This window comes from Cydia pomonella, chromosome 22, assembly GCF_033807575.1.
Source record: "Cydia pomonella isolate Wapato2018A chromosome 22, ilCydPomo1, whole genome shotgun sequence".
Lineage (NCBI taxonomy): Eukaryota > Metazoa > Arthropoda > Insecta > Lepidoptera > Tortricidae > Cydia > Cydia pomonella.
Genome location: NC_084724.1, coordinates 8,290,765 through 8,303,597, shown reverse-complemented (window position 1 = coordinate 8,303,597; position 12,833 = coordinate 8,290,765). Strand labels below are relative to the sequence as shown.

Genomic DNA, 12,833 nt, shown 5'->3' with positions numbered 1-12,833 from the left:
TCGAAGGTGAACGTGCAGTATATAATTCCATTAAACACTGTCTTGGATGAAGGCAATGTCACAACATAACTAAGGAACGCTACCGGGTGGTAGAGTTCCTTAGTTCCTTAGCTCATTGAGTGCTTCAGGACTCCCAGCACACACATTAACCCTGAAAGTTGGAGCTCCAATCATGCTTCTTCGGAATTTGTCGCCTCCGAAGTAGTGCAGCTGCAGCGAAACCTCATTGAGGTGCAAATCCTGACGGGGTGCATAAAATGGGTATTACACCTAAATTCGATAGTGTTCGGAAGTATGGATTTCTATGGGTATATTTCTTACCTTTTCATGCTTAGACTGATTGGTCTGGAGCACCGATTTGGATGATATTTTCCATGGACATGATTTGTATAGGTACAGTCAAGGATGTAAAAAAAAATACAAAAGTGGAACTGTATTGTCCGATATACATCTACTACTCTATGTCGTTTAAATCACGTCAAAAATTTTAATAAGGACGAATTTGAAAAAAATAAAAATTGATTTTGGAGTGTAGTATTATTAAGTGGTACCTAATTATAAAATATTTTATCTAGACTTCAGTCCTCTAGCGTATCCATCTGTCAACTTTACTTCAAGTTCCACCTCCAGGGGAGAGGCAGATAAATTAGCGGTGAATGAGCCGGTTACTGACACAGACCGAATACCACGCGGGCGGAGCCGCGGGCACAGCTAGTTGAAAATATTTTGATAGCGATTGCGTATCTGTTATGATAAATAAATATCGAGAAAAGATTGTTTTATAAACTGATAAGTTTTCTCATGGCGACTTCCAAAATAAGTATGGTTGAAATGCTCCGCAAAAATATTCCTTATTACTCCCAATAAGATTCTTACGATGATCCATAGTCAATATTCATCAAAAAAAGTAAAGAACTCAAAGAACTTCAAATCATCTATATAGTTTTGCACCTTATTCCTTTGTAATAAGGTGAAAACATCTACACATCTTTAACTGTACATTTCCACGGTAATTACTGGACCACGCACAGTAGCCTCAATGACGTCGCACTTTTCCGCTCTGACCAATCGCAGACCAGCGGTCACAACTCGCTCGGATTGACCAATCAATGACCAGCAGCTTAATCAATGGTTATATTGAATGACTAGTGCCAAGTTTTGCGACAAATTCATTTCAACACCAACTTTTATAAAATATGACTACAGTAGGGAAAAAAAGGACTTACACATTTTATAAGAAAGGTGCCCTTAATTAGAAAACGGTGAAATAAATATGAGAGATGATGTAGTCAGACCAAGATAACTCTGCAATAACTGCGGAACTGTCCTCATATACGTCACATTTTACTTGAGACTACTACGATGAAACTTCCACACTTTGTTCTGTCAAAGTCGGTGAAGAGTTAGACGAACTCTAGACGATTTTGCTGAACCAATCGTTTGTATAATAGATTGCTTTTATTTACCTATTTTAGCAAATACACAGAGCGCGTTTGGTCTATTGTATGTAAGTGCCATTGTTTTACCCCCGACGCAAAAAGGTAGATGTTATATGTTTGATGCTAATGTCTGACTGTGCGTCTGTCTGTGGCATCGTAGCTCTCATACGGATGGCCCGATTTCGATGTTATTTTTTTACTGAAACCGATTTTTTTTGCGGTTTGAAGCAGTTTGAAGAGTATCAGCTCTTTTCCAAAGTGCTGTAAGGCATTTTTGGTAGAAAATTATTTAAAATTTTATGATAAGCGTTTGTGTTTTTTTGAATTTTTAATTTATATAATAGTGATTAGCCGGGGTAGAGGCAGACCAAAAAAGAGATGGCGGGATGACCTCGACGCTTTTTGCAGCGACTGGCGGGAACATGTTCCAAACCGTGATGAGTGGCAGAAAAAAAGGGAGGCCTTTGCCCAGCAGTGGGACACAAAATAGGCTATTTAAAAAAAAAGTGATGTTGAATTCATGTTATTTTTCTGTATTACATTTTGTTACCAGTTCATCGGTACTCAAAAACGGCACAAAAAGAAGCCAAGAATATTGAATATTACTTTAGTAAAATTGTCCAATTAACAAATAGGAGCTATAAACTGAAACAGATGTCATATACGAAAGAAAAAGTGACCACGGCCTCCAGTGCCCAGGGCTGGAATCAAACCAGCGTCCTCTGTATTCACGACAGATGCCAAGACCCCTCGGCCACCTGGGCCACGGCGGCTTGGGTAAAATTTTCTTAAGTATATGCTATTTCTTAAGGCCTTAGTATGTGTGTTAGCCCCGCGATACGACGCCGTAACGTTGCACGACGCCGCAACGTGAGACGACGTCGTATCGTGGGATTCGTGGGTATGTGTGTTGGCCCTTACGGCGCCCTCTACCGGCTTATTCAATTCCAGCATTGGATCCGGAAGGCCATGGTCACTTTTATAATATATGACATCAATTTCAGTTTAAATGATTAATTTATAAAGTTCAAATTATATTTTCATAGAATAACTAACCAAATTTATTTCCTAATAGTAAAATAGAAACTGTGTTACGAAAAACTTAACCATTAAAAAGTCGCGTACAGTTTCTCAATCATAATTAGATTACTGCATTTTTAGAATTAGAAAACTAAATTAAGAGCTCAATTAAGCCAAAAGCCGGTACATATGGCCGACCCATTGTTCCGAGAAAAAATATTCTTACATACATAAAACGTGGTATCAGATTTTCGCACGGTTTTAACTGTTCTTATGAATAGGGTGTTCCTAATACGGTGTCAAATTGTAAATTGTAGAAGGTTACTTGCCTTTCACAATTGAGTCATTTATATATATATATATATAAATAAAGTCACAATTTATTAAACGATGTAGGTTTAACAACATGATGTTATTATAATAATTTCCATGATACTTTGAAAATAAATTCATTTAAGAGTTATGAAGAGTATTGAAGGCAGGTATGGACGTTTTATTTATTTATAATCCAATTTCAATTAGACTTAAATGAAGCAACAACGCCTTTAACTGTACATTGTACATTAATTTCAAGTAGGTTACTAACTGTGCTTTTTTCGTTGTGGGCTTAAATTCTCGATTAAAAAAACACAGATACTAATAAAACAGGTATTTTTACCACTCCTTTCTTTCTTTAGGTACAGTCGGCATCAAAAGTAGCGGATCAAACAACGCTTCAAAAGTATCTACCATTCTGTAACAGCTTAACACAAAGTGATAGTTCTATATATAGATTAATTTAGACTGTAAAATATGTATTTTTGGGCTTGAATTTTACAGATTTATCTACATTTAGAAAATTTATCCGGAATATCAGATGCTTTTGGCGCGTTGTTTCATCCGCTACTTTTGATGCTGACTGTACCATAATTGTCCCAACTTTAGTACCCACGTCGCCATACCAGTTGTATAGGAAGAATGGATAATTAAGTAAGGAACTGACTCACAAACAAAGAAGTACCAATTAAATGATCGTAATAAGATTCACGCGTCATTCGTTAACTGTGCCGACAGTAACTCATACGTGTAAAATAGAATCCCCCTGTAGTCCAGCCTCCCAATTAACGAGTTTACGCCACGCCTATTGCAACCGTTGCAACACCGGCCTTGACTCGACCATCTGCCCCGCTACAATCTAATTACTTAGGCAACACTAATATGTATGTAGGCTATAGTGTACGCACTAGAATTTGGCTTCTGGGCTAACTCAACCGTTTTATACAACAAATCTTTAACATGAAATAAAATTATGTAAGCGGATTATATCGCGTAAAATGAATATTAAGTATATAACGACGTTATGAACCCTCTATTGAAAAATATATATATATTATAGAGGAACACATTAAAGTGATTTTCATTAAGATTAACTGCTTCATAAAATATTAACAAGTGTTTGAAAAACAGTAAAATACAATACAGTAACTTTAACTGTTTGAACATTTCTAAGTATCGATATCTAAAAAACGATAAAAAATAAAGAACAGTCACTACAATTTAGCCACTCAAAACAGTAAAATTTACTGTCGTTTCGGAACAGTAAAATTTACTGTTTTGTTCGACAGGTCCATATGAGCCTGTACGTTATACATTCATACGTTAATCAAAACGTTAATGCAATATCGATTGTTATAAATATTTTTTTCTCAGTATTACCTCTGTCAGGCTCTTTCAAATTACAACGTGCAAAACTACATACAGAAATAATGAACAAAAACTATAAATTTTAATAAGGCAATTTTTTTTTTAAGTAACATACTATAGGTACTGAAATGTCCACACCATTCAACACTATGGTCTCAGAGTCATATGTTTCGCTTAATAAAAAAGAAAGAATAAAGATATTAGATGGACTACTGAATCTCAAGCTGGTGGTAGAGAAAAGACATCTTCCCTGTTATAGTTTGGATATTTCTTTAACATTTTGTAAAAGTCCTTTAAGAAAAATATTCCTAAGAATTGTATATCCCTACCCTATAATAACGTTTGTCATCGTTAATTTTAGCAAAGCTATCCACTAGAAACATTTTAGTAATGCGCGCGAACGCGGCCGACAAGGCTCGCATACAATTTCATTCCATATAACAGGAGCTAAATCGCCATCAAAGTAAAGCCGTATCCACACACGCGTGGAATATAAAGCGGGGACACACCTGACGCAATTTCCGGTGAGGACGTGCCTTAAAAAACTTACATATCCAGTGGGAAGGTGTGAATCTGAATATAAATAAATAAAGTTTTCGAGTTAACTTGAATTGCTTTTAAATTATAAGTCGTAAGTCAAAGATTTGACTCGTTCAAACATATTTAGATACATACTGACTTTGCAAGTTAAATAAAAGCTGGTAACGATAAAAGACGTACCGAGGTCATTAGTTTTAAAATTTAAAGCAAACTTCAGGATATATCCTAACTCCCAACCTGTCGGAACATCAGTCCGATCACTCCAACTGAGCTACTCCGGTCACGTTAAGTATGCATCAACATGACTGTGTCAATCCGTGTTGGTCGAACGTTAATTGCAATTGACAAGTAACCGTTACAAATTGAACCATAAACCGTACCGGACGGTTACTGTTTACGGTTCAATTTATGTTGGTAAATGGTCAATTTACTTTTATTTAGCTTGTATGTAATGTATGTTCGGATCAAATCTTGCAACCTAAATTACTTTTATTTAGCTCGTGTGTAATGTATGTTCGGATCAAATCTTGCAACCTAAATTACTTTTATTTAGCTTGTATGTAATGTATGTTCGGATCAAATCTTGCAACCTAAATTACTTTTATTTAGCTTGTATGTAATGTATGTTCGGATCAAATCTTGCAACCTAAATTACTTTTATTTAGCTTGTATGTAATGTATGTTCGGATCAAATCTTGCAAGCTAAATTACTTTTATTTGGCTTGTGTGTAATGTATGTTCGGATCAAATCTTACAAGCTAAATTAGACCCCCTTCCCATTAATGTTGGTGACAATTAGTATTATGGTACCATCGAGCTGATCTAAAGATCAACACAGAAGGTTTGACGAACATCTGTGTCCACCACAGGAACTCTCTGATAAGATAAAACAACGCAACTTAATTTGGTTTCGGTTTGTAAGAATTGTCTCGACAACTGTTAGTTGCCTGTTGACAGAAAACTTATTTCCTTAATTATATTATTTCCTTAAAATTAAATTAAACATCACCGATAATTAATGTAAACAGTGCATCGAGGCCGGCATTCAATTGGGCAAGCGATTTCCATAGGTCCCGACCCGACCTGTTTGGGTAAAGTATTCAAACGTTTACCAATTACCTGTCCAATTCCTTGCACACCAGGTGAGGTGCAACCAATGTAACTAGGACTTTGAGATCTATAGGGTATTTGAATTCTATTCAAATCAGTTTCTTTTTCCGAACTGTCAAAACGATTTGCCACTATGGAATTTATATGAAACACTAGGAAATGACGTCACGGTCAAGTAATCTACTCTTTATAGTTCTATACGAATTAGTGTCTAAAATTAACTGCTTTCTACGTTTCTCTATTAAAAGGGAAGAATAGCTTTGCGATCCCAATGAAATAACGGTACTTTTTCTATGAAATTCCATTTCGGGAGAAAACGGTTTCCACTAACTCTTAACAAATCAATTTGATTTTTATGTCGATCGCTTCAGCATAATATATTCTAGGTTTATAGGTTAAGATTTAAACAAAAAAATGGTATAGCAAATATTGAAAAAAAAAAGGAAAACCTATAAACCTAGTTTTTCATTGTGTCAATAACATACAAAAAATCACGGGAATTGAAAATATTTAGCAGCGGAAAAACATTTTTTGTTTTGGAATGGATGAGTATGAGGTGTCGGAGGTATACTTTATTTCGTGCAATAATTTATTTTAAATAAAGTCAAATACCCTACAAAGAGGTAAAGACCACAACTTGTTTTTTTTAACAGTATACCACCAACAACTTGCATCTTTTAATATTACTAGGATACATTATATTATGATTTGTGTTATTTCGAATAGAAACTACTATATGAATTATAAACTGAAATAGATGTCAAAACGCAACGCAAAAGTGACCAAGGCTTCCAGTGTCTTGGGCTACTCAATGACTCGACCACCCGAGTCACGACGGAATGTGACGGATTTTCTCGAGTATATGCAATCTCTTATGTAAAAAAAAGAAAATGCATTTATTTCAGGCGAATAAGTGTCCATAATTTGTTAGTAACAAGAAAATACTAAAATAACTATATTAGTACCTAACTTATGGGACACAAGGACCTGAGGGCTTACCGCGAACCACGTTCGACGTGTTGCCTCCCTGTCACACTTACGTACGAATTTACAAGTGCGACAGAGAGGTAGCACGTCGAACGTGGTTCGCGGTAGGCCCTCTGATTAGGCCACTGTCCTACCTCCCCGTTACTACGCTCAAACTTATAGGCTTACACGGCTGACATTTAGGATAATTTTGTCTCTTTGTTATGTAGTTCTTACTGTCCCGTTATGTAATTAGTAATGTATCAATAATTAATAACATTTGAAAAAAAAATTTGGCAATTTTAAATATACCAGTTTCCACAATTCCACTAATGTTTAGCTCGTCGCTCTTCGTTATGGGTTTCGGGTTCAGTTATACTGGATATGAGGTTACACTCAAGTATGAAATGAATTGTGAATAATCCCATCATTTCGATGTGTCACTGTTCTATATTCTGCTTAGTTGAAAGGCCGTAAAAGTAAATTGCTTTCTATTAAAATATTTTAATGTGTGTGTGTGTGTGTGTATGTAATATTTTAATATCATAATATTTTTGGCGTTGAAACTCTAGGTCCATGGGGTCCCAGCGCGCACAAGTTTTTTGGAGAAATCGCGAAACGTCTGGTTGACGTAACTGGTGACCGAAGAGTTGACAGTTTCAAGCGCTAAAATAACTGGGAATTACCGTTTTCAACTTTTTATGAGATCAAGTGTATGACAACAAAGTCCCTCCAAAGCTCTATAACGAAAACATTTTTTGAAATTCAACCCCTAAGGGTTGATAATGAGGTTGAATATTTTTGAACATTTCTACGTTAAGGGAATGTCCAAGTAAAATATTGGATAGCTAATTAACAAATAAATTAACTGCCAGGTAAAACTTCCTATTTAACTAAGCACTTTATCTACCATGTAAAAACATGTAAAAATTGACGTTTATTTCGCTTCTGCTGTGATCCCAATAAGATCTACATGTCTACGATATTTCTAATGTCAAAGTGACATTAATAGTTGCCCGAATTGAGCTGCTTCTGTCAATTATACGACATACAAATGATATCTAAATGAGAACTTATCTAAACCAGAACTTATCGTTTTCGTATCTCATTCTTCGAAGATTCTTCGGGCCGTTAGTCAAGTTTAAGTATATATTAACATAGCTGAAGCTTTTAAGTTTAGGACTGCCAACGGTATTCGTATAGGTAAGAGCTTTAATATTTAATTTATTCACCTATATGTCGCGTATTCCAATCTAATTATCCGATGTACACTGTACATCACAAGCATGTGATGTGGCAGTGATCATTGATACATTTTAGACTACTTTCAAGTGCGTTGCAGCAAAAAACTTGAGTTTCTCTTTACACCACTACCTTATCAAGTACACTTAAAGACTATATTCCAATGTCTCAGCCGTATTAGTACCATTGCAATTGTTCTTTCACCTTTGTACCTCATCAGTTGTGGTCGTTGCTACATTGTATTAAGGTTGATTTTTCAGTAATTAAACCTTATGAAGCATTATTTGAATCGCCAAGCGCAGGTGAGTCATACGCTAAGATAAACCAGTATTAAATGCACTCCGCTATTACTTAGTTTTTTCAGATATCTAAGTCACGGTTACACTGGACTAAACAGTGTTCTACTTAATCTACGTTATGAGAATACGACCTGACCGTCTTTCACCTTTGCACCGAATGCGATTGAAGACACTTTTAATGCTTTATAACAAGGTTGCGATTTCTTCATTTTTACCGCATCAAGCGTGGCGTTTATGCACCACATCGAATCTGCTGTTGTAATAGTCGGTAAGGGCTTGTTTATATGGTTGTTTTTGCCGTGTACTGACGGTAAATGGAATGTTCTTTCACCTTTGCTCCAGTTGTATGGGCAGCCACCCGTGACTGAACGCACCATCGCGTCAGTACTGGGGGTGAGCACATATTTGTTGCGTAGGCGCAAACGAGGCGAGATCTTGCACGAACCGGGGTAACGTGACCTCGAAAACTTACTATGTGCGATGAAGGGATTAAAACTTTTTTTATTTAAATTTTATTGCATGGACTATGGACTTTTTGCCTTAAAGTATAATTAAAAGCTTAATTTTTTCCCTTAATTTTTTTATTTTTTTTAGCTTAATCTTTTGCCCTATTTCTCTTAGAATGTGCATCCGATGCTAGTTTTTCGTATGTATGTATTAAAATAAAAATAAAATATACAATAAAACTTTTCAATACAGAAAGGATGATGACGGATATTAATATTGTGTGAATCGGAAAAGCAACTATTCTGAATATGAAATAAATACTTAAAAAGTATACGTTAGTTAAGACAATTATTTCCAGTACTAATCATTTGGGATTTTTGATGAAAACTAGACGCGAAAAGTTGACAAATACGCTGAATTTTGTGCTTTTTTAGCGTATGGTGGCCAGTGTGCTAATGTTGAGGAAACAGCAGCCATATTATTAAAATTTTGAACATGCCCACAACATAAGCGTATAAGTAACATGAAATGAAATGTCATTAAATAATTTAAACCCCAATCGAAGAGCAGTGTTATACTGGTTCATATGAGACTATAAAACCTTCTTAACTATCAGAATGCACCCCAGATTCTAAATTGCTGAGATAGCAGCAAATTACTACTTCCGCCTGAATGTTAATGAGGATAGAGTTGGGATTTTTCGCTATCATGGAATGTTTACGACTCTTAGCTAATTATTTATGCTTGTATAATGCCGTGTACTGACACCGTGAAAGGTACCTATCGTAAAATTGAATGTATTTATATGGCCTGTATGGACGTCGTTCTGCAACCGAGAAAAAACCCACACTCAATCTTCATTAAATTTCTTTTTTTTAACACTAATGTTGAATTTTTTTTTGTTTGTGGGGTTGGTTCTCGTTTAAAAAAATAACATTCAATTGTTACCTATGTCTTGGTACTATTCTAAACCGTTATTACTGATTCAAAGAAAATTATAAAGAAAAAACAATCTTAAGAAATCTGTAAATACCTACCTACTGAGTATTCTCTTTGCTTGATTTCTTATTATGTATGTATGTATGTATATACTTTATTGTACATAGAAATAAAAACACGAAAAACACAGTTACAGAGTAAATTAAATACAACAAAGGCAAACTTATTATGTGTCAATTTGGTATAATCTATGATATGCCTAGTTTTTAATGCGTTCGAGTTTGAGACACAGTCACGACTAAGGTCACTCTTGATTCAGTAACACTAATTTTTCGTTTTATTAAATCAAAAATAATCAAAAAAATTTTTTTGAATTGTTAACAACTTTTTTTATTGATTAGGTTTTTCGAAAATATGAAACGTAGTCAATTACGAACAAATCCTTTAAAATCCTGTCGCCACCCAAAATAACCGTGTCATAACTGTAAAATAGCAATTAAAAAGCAACATTAGCAAAAGCTCTCGCTTATAAATAATTAAGCGAACGGTGACACCGAGAAAGTTGGCACAATGGGTCCCACGCGGGGACCCAGTAACACCTTATCATCTGGTTAATGAGATTAATGCGGTTTACTGAAACACCAACTATTTTTTTAGATTCTTTTAAACTCTCAAAAAACCGCGAGGAGTGGCGCCGCCTGGAGGCATATGTCAATGATAGCCTGACAAAGAAGAAAAAAGTTAGAAAATAATATTAAACATTAATAAATAAATGGATAATTGTATGATTGTTTCAAATAATATGTAAAAACCTATATGTCAGGAATAAAGGCTATTTCAATCCAATTAAATTCAGTTTATTTTTATGAAAACAAAATGAATGCCTATTTTGATGTTCCGACAATTACTTTTCTAAATATCGACCTTCGCTGTGTACGCACTCCAACCGTTTCCGCATATTCCGGAAAAAATTACGCATTATATTAAGTGAAAAGCTCTTGTTGAGATATTCATTGCTAATAGTCAATCCGTAACACTCGAGAAATTTAAACACTCCGCGTCTCCCTCACACTTCGTGTTCGAAAATTATTTGAATTTTAAACGGAAATTTGTCGCTGGACGCCTGTAGGTATGAGGTGTTATTTTATTACAATACAATACAAATATTCTTTATTGCACACCTCAATACAGATTATACAGAAACAATACAAATAATATAACACATTAAGAAGAGATAAACAACAGGCGGTCTTATCGCTAAAAAGCGATCTCTTCCAGAATGCTTCCAGACAACCTTTAGGTAGCGGAATTAAAGCTCAACCAGAAATATATGATCATTGCCAAGAGGGCGCTGTTAGTCTGATGTAGAGGGTGACAGTTCAGTTTAGTATGAAAAATTTTGTTCCAATGAAATTCCGCAATATGGCGCGTGATCATATATTACTGGTCAGGTTTTAAATAAATTTATGTCATGTCAGTAGGTATTTTAATCTTAGTTGTCAGACTGACATATAACATACGAAAAGTCCTTGCAAAGTCTATTAAATTAATCGGTTTTTCTACTGGTTTGTTATCATAGTCCAGAAATGTGCCTCAAAACTCCTTTTACAGTTACCTTAGTCAAACCAGTTTTCCCATTTTACCAAGTCGAGATGACTTCACTCTAGTTTATCTAACCAACTGTAAACTACCACCCACTTGTACTAACATTAAACATTATGATATCTATCTGCTATCATAACAAATTAGAAAAACAAACAGATCCTACCATCAACAACTTGTTCACACTTTTTTTTTAATTGCATCAATTAATTAAACTGACCATAACCACCTTAATCTCCATAAGACTGCCCATTTCCGAAGAATCCATTCGGAAACCTATCATATTCACTTGTAAATAAAGTTAGTTTTACATTGAGAATTGAATAGACCAGTCAAGCCCATATCGCACCGTGACTTCAATACAATTTAAACTTTAGTTTAATAGAGTAAAGTTTAAATTGCTTTGTTATACATAAATGACTGACTAGCCCCTTCCATAGTAGCGTTAAATGACCAGCTACATGTACTAATTATAGCAAGAAATGTGTAGAATTTGAATAAAAACTTGTGGATAATAATGCACCAGATGTTTTATGAGTTAAGGGCAGTTATGCGCGTAATGGTTTGAGACGTTTGGCAAAGACCGCTTTTTAAAGGAATTTGAACTTATTAAAGCATGCCTTAAACGGTTCGTCAAATATGTGTGCCTATATCGAAAACAAAGATATATTGATTAAGTAAGATGCGTCAAATCTAAGACAATTTCGTGCTTCGAATTTGACTGGTAAACGAGATGGCGCTGTCCAGATCCATACGTTTTGCGATTACTGATTGTCAAAAGTTGACGTTTGACAATTCTGTGACCGCAAAACATATGGCGCAGTACAGCGCCATCTGTTTTAGATGTCAAACTAAGGGGCACGTTTTTTTCTTAGACTTCACCTCTCTATTACAATCTCTGATCGAAAATAATCGTCCATTATACCTTTTCAAACTTTGACCCTAGTTTTAAAATAGGTATAGTTTAACAAAGGTGATTTTATTATTCGTCTTATTTTACTGACGAAGGGAGGATAATTTTGTTTTATATACTTAACATTAGCCGAGTTTCTGAGCAAATACATTTAGAATAGAATATAATATTTAGAACAGAATCGTTTATTGTCAACCATGGTCTACATAGTTGTTACATCAAATTTGTCGAACACAGGGCGTCCTGGGAGGGCATTGCAAATATATCTTATATTATGTTGTGTAAAGAATAATTTTTTAAACTATTGTACAAAGGATTTATAATCGGCGAGTTACTTTAGTAAATAACATGTACAAGGAATCGTTCTAAACATATAAATGTTGTTTGTGTAATTAGTTATTTCGTTTGTATAATGTATAACTGTAGGCACCTTTTGAAAAGAGTGTGTATCAAGGAAATATTCTGCCAAAAGGGTGCTAATCACCGGCATTTTGGGTGTCCATAACATAGATTAAATAGCTTATTTTTATCTATAGTTTCTCAATGAATAGTAGAAAACGAACCTTATAATGAACTCCAACAATTCAAGCAAGTCAGAACAAGCATATATCTACCACCTTTATTTCAAAAAGT

At 34.9% G+C, this 12,833-nt stretch overlaps 1 protein-coding gene and 1 non-coding gene across 2 annotated transcripts in view; one reads left to right on the top strand and one right to left on the bottom strand.

Annotated features, from left to right (window-relative positions):
• The window catches only part of LOC133530152 (transcription factor Sox-17-alpha-A), a 210,597-nt gene that overhangs the window by 165,567 nt on the left and 32,197 nt on the right, over positions 1 to 12,833 (top strand). The window lies entirely within an intron of this gene.
• On the bottom strand, positions 2,132 to 2,203 carry Trnas-uga (transfer RNA serine (anticodon UGA)). Its single transcript has one exon. It is a non-coding gene; the product is annotated as a tRNA-Ser (tRNA).